This window comes from Cebus imitator, unplaced genomic scaffold, assembly GCF_001604975.1.
Source record: "Cebus imitator isolate Cc_AM_T3 unplaced genomic scaffold, Cebus_imitator-1.0 Scaffold124, whole genome shotgun sequence".
Lineage (NCBI taxonomy): Eukaryota > Metazoa > Chordata > Mammalia > Primates > Cebidae > Cebus > Cebus imitator.
In genome coordinates, this window is record NW_016107439.1 from 1,661,687 (window position 1) to 1,669,057 (window position 7,371).

General features: G+C 45.9%; 1 long non-coding RNA gene across 5 annotated transcripts in view; it reads left to right on the forward strand.

Annotated features, from left to right (window-relative positions):
• The window catches only part of LOC108312365, a 48,148-nt gene extending 46,382 nt beyond the window's left edge, over positions 1–1,766 (forward strand). For all 5 annotated transcript variants that reach the window (XR_001828606.2, XR_001828607.2, XR_001828604.2 and 2 more), the window contains one exon: positions 1,635–1,766. This is a non-coding gene — a long non-coding RNA (uncharacterized LOC108312365). The remainder of the gene's footprint in view (positions 1–1,634) is intronic.
• Positions 1,767–7,371: the final 5,605 nt, after the last annotated feature.

A 7,371-nucleotide genomic window follows, 5' to 3' on the forward strand; every position in this document is an offset into this window, starting at 1 on the left:
TGTTACCCAGGCTGGAGTGCAGTGGTGCAATCTCAGTTCACTGCAACCTCCTTCTCCCAGGTTAAAGCGATTCTTCTGCCTCAGCCTCCTGAGTAGCTGGGATTACAGGTGCCTGCCATCACACTTGGCTAATTTTTGTATTTTTAGTAGAGATGGGGTTTCACCATATTGGCCAGGCTGGTCTCGAACTCCTGACCTCAGGCCTGCCTCCGCCTCCCAAAATGCTGAATTACAGATGTAAGCCGCCGCACCCAGCCGTGCTACTGCTATTTATCTTCTCTCCATCTATTGGCTCATCTTAAATTCCTGCCTCCGACCTCAAATGTGGATTTTCACCTGTCTATATTTTTGACTCTTTCCCCTCTTGTTCCACAATTTCACAGGTTGATCTCAACCATCTCATAGTTTCAGCCATCTTACAGACCAACATGTTCAAAACTCTGCTCAAGCCCAAAGTTATCTCCTGAGTATCAGGCCCCAGTTTCCATGTTCCACATGAGACATCTTCACTTGAATATCCTCTAGGCTGCATAGGTTCAGCATATCTAGAATAAAAGTATTATCTTCATCTCCACATTTGCTGTTCTCTATTATTTCCTTCCTAGTGCAATGTCACCACCAGCCATTCATTCCGTTCAACAAATACTTACGGAGCTCTTACTATGTGCCAGGCACTGTTCTAGGTTCTAGGAATATATCAAAGTACAAAACAAGTCCCCTGCCCTGATGGAGCTGACGTTCTAGTGGAGCGACCCAAGTAACACAAGCCAGAGGCCTTGGAATCTGCCCCCACGCTCCCTCTCCACTCCAACGTCCCAGCGAAAGTTATTTCTGTGTCTCTACCTCACGTCTTACAATAGGCCATGACCATGTCCTGTCTCCCATCTCCTCCTGCTTTCATCCGTCCTCCACCACAGTGACCTTTCTCAAATGCCAAGGACCTTTTCATTGCTCATGGGATAAATTCATCGTTAAGGCTTGTGCAGCCTGGCTTCCTTCTTCTCCTTGTGTACTCCCTAGCCACTCAGCAACCTGTGTACCCGTCCCCAAATACATCAAGTCCTCCTAGCCTCTCTGTCTCCTTTGGAACAGGGACAATGTCCCCACCGTCATTTTCTTTCTTAGCCCAGAAATGAATTATCACAGTAATAGTTACTGTGCATTAAGTGCTTACTGAATCGCCAGAGACTACGTTAAGCACTTCAACACACATTACTTAAACCCATAACACAAGTCTGTGAGGTAGGTTCTATAATTAATAACTTGGGTTTACAGAAGAGGAACCGATGCTTAAAGATTAACTTTCTCAGGTTACACAGCTACAAGATATTTCAAGTCCCTTGCTCTCTGCACAAGGCCAAACTCCCTGGAACCCACTACTTTGTACACATTAGACTCTCACTTAATTCTAATTAAATTATTTAACTTTGTTATATCTGCATCTTTTGTTGGAAGCTACTAATGAACATCTTAGGAAATAGATATATAAATAAATTCCAATCAAGATAGGTTTCATAACTAGGGATGTCTTAGTACTCTGCCTTCAGATTCCAGAATGACAGCTCTTTTATGGTAGATGTAGTTTTTTCTTCACTTATCTCCTTCCCTTATTTCCCTTGTTCTCTTAACTTCAGGGCATTCTTGTGGAGGCTGTGATGGTCAGAAGCCAGAGAGGATGGAGATAGAGATGCAGAGGACACCCCACAGACAGAAGAGGAGGAAGGCTCCATCTTATGCCCCAGCAACGATAAACTCGTGTCTCGTGGCCCACACTAATTTTCTCTCTTTGTCTTGGCTACTCTCTCCTCATTCCAATCTGTCTGGGTGACAATAACTCTGGGCTAAAATGACAAGGACAAAATATGAGTTTCTCCCCACCCAGTTTTAGAAGCCCAGGTCCCACTGATGACATCCAGAAGGACTCTCTGGGAAAGCAGTCAGAAAAGACCCAGCAGCTCCAGAACACAGATTTCCTGCAGTAGCATCAAATCCCGATATTTTGTTCTGTTTTCACTCACTCTAACCCAAACATGATGGAGTTGCTTATGGCCCTGTAAGCAAGTCAGGAGGCAGAAACTTACTGTTTGTCGTTTTCCCAACAGAGAGTGGGTGGCAGCACTTGGTAGACATACTGGAGAATGAAGGCTATTTGGGGAATTCAAAAATAATAAAATTAAAAATTTTAAAAAAGACATACTTGGAGGAGAGGGTCTCCCAGTGCATGGCCACAAGGATACAGCCTGAGACAGCTAGGACAGGGGTGAGGCATGCCCAGGGCAGTGTTAGGCACTGTGGGTAGTGGTTTCCCATACCAAGGCAAGGATAGGGATGAAGAGACCAATCTGTTCCTCCTCCTTGATTTGAGTAATTGCCACAAACTAAGACGGAGCTTAAGAGAAGGGTCTCCCACCTTGTCCACCTTGTCCCCTGGGACTTAGGGTATGTGTAGGTGTCTCATCACTCAGATCCCCCTGCTCCTGCAGGCTGGAGATGAGGCTGTAGCCAGTGTGGAGGCACCAGCCCTCAGGGAGTGTCCCTGCTGCTTGTCAGGAAGGAGGGGGAGGCATGTACAGTCAACCCTGGCCTTACAAACCAGAGGTCAAGGGTCAGCCAGGAGGTGGTGGCAATGGTGCGAGCTTTATTCTTTGGCACACATGAGCCACTCCAGAAACCCCACACAGGCACCAAAGTTTCTATAAATGACCTTACCCAGGACCCTGAGGCACAGGCCTGCTCTTCTTAGGAGTCAGCCCCCAACACTGAAGGAATGACACTCTCAGTCTCCCTCCTCTGCTGTCAGCCTCCCCTGACTCAGAACCTCATTCTTACCTTTGCCAGGCCACTTCCCCTGCTTGGGGAAAAAAGACAGGGGCTTCAGGCTTTAAGGGAGAGTGTACCACAAACATGGGTGGTGGGGAGGGGAACGCTGAGGAGGCCTCCTCCTCCAGGTGAGCCCTGAGAGGGTGTCCGGGCGCGGTCGTGACTCCTTCCTCTGCTGCATGTCATCCTTTTTGAGCAGGTGGCCCAGCGCTCCTGTGATTACAGAGTGGCCCTGGCAGGGGCCAGTGGGTTGAGTCTAGTTTCATCGGCCCCCAGAGCAGTGAGTCTCAACCCAAACTCCGCCATATAGACACCTTCCTCATTGCAGCTTCTTGGAGGAGAAGCAAGAGAAGGTGCAGGAGAGGTGGTGAGCAGCACTGAAGGACTCAGGAGAGGAGGGGATGGGACTGGGACAGAACTGTCTTCGCCGCCGCTCAGAGAGGCAGCAGGGCCAAGCAACGGTTGAACGTGAAAAGTCTGTAACGTTCCAGGTCATCTCCTTTCATCCTTATTTTGTTGCCCCCCTTTTATAGCTTAGGGAATGATGACTTAAAGAAGCTGAGCTTTGATATTTGGCAGATCATTGTAAGTCTTGAACCCCCAGTGTCTTCACCTGCCATAAAATAGCACGTTCTGACTCATGTGCCACCAGGAATATTCCATAAGGCTGAGGTTTTTGCTCAGGCCCCATGGTGTCATCATGTCCACCATGCTTGTTTGCATGACCCTGGAAAACACATTCCATGAGGCCATGCCCTGTCCCCCTGCCAGTGACAGAAGGGCCCCATTGCAGCTTTCACAAAGCTCTTCTTAAGGTAGGCATGTTGAGGCCAAGAAGGTAGCTTCTGTCTTTCATGTTCAGTGTCAATTTCCCAGTGTACAGACCTCTCTGAGGTCTGGGGAAAGAAATTCAAACTCTTTGGCTTTAAGGAAGGGAACATACGGAGAAAGCAAGAGGGAAAACCAGGTGATTGTGGCAACAAGAAACATCCAAGACAGCCAATGTCTTATTTTGAAAAGTTAATTCAAGCATGGGTAGATAAAATAAATATTTAGGCTGGTAATCCTTTAATCCTATAAGACCTGTTTGAGATTGGGGTGGACCAAAATTAAGACAGTATTAACAGAATAGTAAAACTTTCACTTATGTTTTCTGATCATTCTTCAGCTTCCAAAGAGTTAAACATATATACAAATATATGGTTTCAGCTACTCCTTGGCTTTATTAAATAACAATTGATGGAGACCTTTACTTATGCTGACATTCATGGAAGCTGTGCCTTGAAGACAGGGTTGCCTTGGGCCCTGGGAGAATCAACATTACATTATCTTTTTTTTCTTCAATCTTTTATGGACATCATCATGCTGATTTTTAATATAGATCTTTTGATGATGAGTTTGAGGATAGCAGAATGACTTTTATGAGGACAAACCTGGTTACCCTGTATGTAATTCATCGAGGCTGTTAAGATGTAGAAATCTGATTGCCTGCCTAGTGTGGGGGCTTCTTTTTATTACCCATTCAAGTTTGTTTATGAAATTCTCTGGCATCAGATAATATTGCTGTATGATAAGAACAGGGAGTGTTTGTTTGACCTTGGGGTGATGCTGGTGGTTGTGGTTTGAGAGTCTCTTCTCTCAAATTCTCACTTTGCATAGAACATTCAGTCGCTCCCTGTGAAGATAGTGTAATTTGATGATGGTTTAACAGCTCTATAATCACAGTGGACTGAAATGGAGGCTGCTGATGTCTTCCTCTTTCTGGAGGCCTGGAAATCCCGTGCCCATCACACCGTGAGGCAGACCAGACTCCTACCCCCATCATGGAGGTGCAGGTGCCAAAACTCAAGTGAAATGTTCAAATAGGCAAGCCCAAGATCAGTCGGGCAATTGTATGATGGAAGTTGTAGGCAGCATTTCCAGGGCTCACCAGGCAACACCTGCAGGGCCAAGGAAGATAACGGTGGAAAGACGCATTTCTGGGCCCTGCCCTCTCTCTCCAATAAAATGTCCACTATCACTAATGAGGCACTCTTCCTGTTTCTCAAGCTCTATGTTCAATACTGTGCATGCATTACCTCGTTTAATCCTTACACAGATCCCTACAGAAGGGGAAACTGAGTTTTATGGAAGTTAAGTAGCTTGCCTAAGGTTGCAGAGTGCCTGTGCTTCCAACAATCAACACTTCGCTACTCTGGTTTCCTACTGTCAAATAACAACGTGGCTATCTATCTTCTTCGAAGTAACTGTGTGTACAATCAAAGGCACCATCTTTCCTGCCAGTTTGGCAATTTCTTATGACTTCCCTGTCCTTCGTGGTCACACTCATTTCCTGCATCATCACCGCAGTTCAAGCCCTTACCAAAACCTGGACTTTTACAATCACCTCCTTCTCAGACTCCCCGTCAGCAGTCTCTCTTCTCTATGCCAATGTTTCCTTGATCTTCTTCATGTGTTGTATAACTATGTCAGGTTCCAGCCCAGTCTTCACGGACAGTCAGTGTGGTGTGACAGAAGAGGCCTAGCTGTAACACCAGATAGTCCTGGGTCTGAATTTCAGCTCTATCCCTTATTACCAGGTGACCTGTGAGCCTCAATTTCCTCTTCTATAAGTAGGGTTATTCCTGCTAACCTCTGAGAGTTGGGATGAAGATAAAATATTTTAATACATGCAAGGTGTCTGACATTGGCCCTTAAACGGTTAGTGCTTCATAAATGTTTTTGCATCCTATCAAAGGCTCTCATTGCCCCTTGGATAAATTCTGCACTGGGAGCCACATTTTTCTTCAATGTGTTTCCCACCAACCTTCCGTTGTAACTACCACTCACCTATACAAAGTCCCTGTTCTAGTTAAACTCTACTTGGGCCTTTCATTTTCCTTTCTAAACACCTTTGCACATGTCATTTCCCATGCTGCCCCTTTCCTCCACCAACCAAAAACTTGCCCATCTTTCGGGACTAAAGAGAGCTTTCCTCTTCTGTTTTCACTCCTGGACTTACTTTACCAGGGGAGCTTGCTTTTCCTCTGTAGCTGCTGCAGGCTGTGTCTGAATCACTCACGTAGGCACTCATGATTATTATGTTTTGATGGTGATATTTTCCCTGCATCTCCCTTAATTCCTTATAAGCACCTTGAGGGCAGAGCTCAGCCCTTTGTTTTGCTGTATTTCCCATGTTGATGTCCCTGTTTTGTTGCACCGAGTGAGCGCCCAATAAGTGTCTGTGGTTGAAAGGCTGGATTGTGCTGGAAACGAATCCTATCAAGTGTGAGTGTATCCCAGGCGAGTCTCCTCCCCCCCCACCCCACCCCCAACTGTTCCTGTGACTCCCTGGTTCCCAGGCTCTCTGTGGGGCAGGATATCATCTGCTGCTCACTGGGCCCCTCACACAGACAGATAGATATTTAAATAAATGATGGGGCCGGTGATGACAGCCTTCACTGGAACTTTAAAAATGATGAGCTATTACTACCCTGGTTCTTGTCTCCCAAATAACATCTTTACAGTCCCTGCCAGGCCCCTGGTAATGAATTTCTTCTGTGTTCACAGCAGTGCCATGGGAATGAATCATTCCGTTCATCCTCTAGGCTCAATGGAACACTGCTGGAGGCCCAGAAATGTTATCTCCTGTGTTCTACCATCTGCTGTCCTTATCCCTCCTGCCAGATAGTAAGGAACCTGAGGACCAAGGTGTAAGGGTATGTATCATCCTGTCTTCTACTGTGCCTGGCACAGAGCTTTGCATTGTGGTTGCCATGGTAGTCAAATATGGCCGGTTCTCCCCCTTCTGGGATTTGCACTGCCCTATTCCTTGGGCCTCGGTGGGGCAGGTGACAAGTGTGGTCAGTAAGTGGTGGGTAGAGTGATGAATGCCCTCTCCACGCTGAAGTGCTTACCTCGTTGCTAGATTGAAACCATCCACAGCTCTTTTCCCTCTGGCCATGGGGAACGACAATATTTCAGATGATGGCCACCCCGTTCCCTAGGGCCACTGAGGGACTTCAATGGGCAGAGTCCCCTTGCTAACCCCAGGCACATATCATGAACAAGAAATAAACCTTTAATGTCTTAAGCTGCTGAGATTTACAGGGTGTTTGTTTTTGCAGAATTACCTGGATCATATCTCCACTCTCCTTGAAAGTGTTTATTGAAGGAAGGAAGGAAGGAATTTGGGTTAGGATGCAGTGGATTTGTTTTTTTTGAAGTCTTTTAGAAGAGTTAAGGAGGCAATTAATATCAAGGAGTTTATTTGCTGCAATGCTTCCTGCTGCTCAAGTTACCATTAGAATATCATCCCCTGGAGTCAAGCAATTAGACAAGGTGGCAACTGGACTCCGTAAATAATAAAAGCTAAATTAATTGTCATCATTTACAGAATGTTTATTGTCTTCCAGGCACTGTAGTAAAGGCTTTGCATAACTCTGTCATTGAATTCTCACTATGACTTAATGAGGCAGTTCTGTGTGCAACTAATTCCCATTCTACAGATGGTAAAACGAAGAGATGGAGAAACTAACTTGCTCAAGGAAAAACAAGTTGTAAGTGACAAGA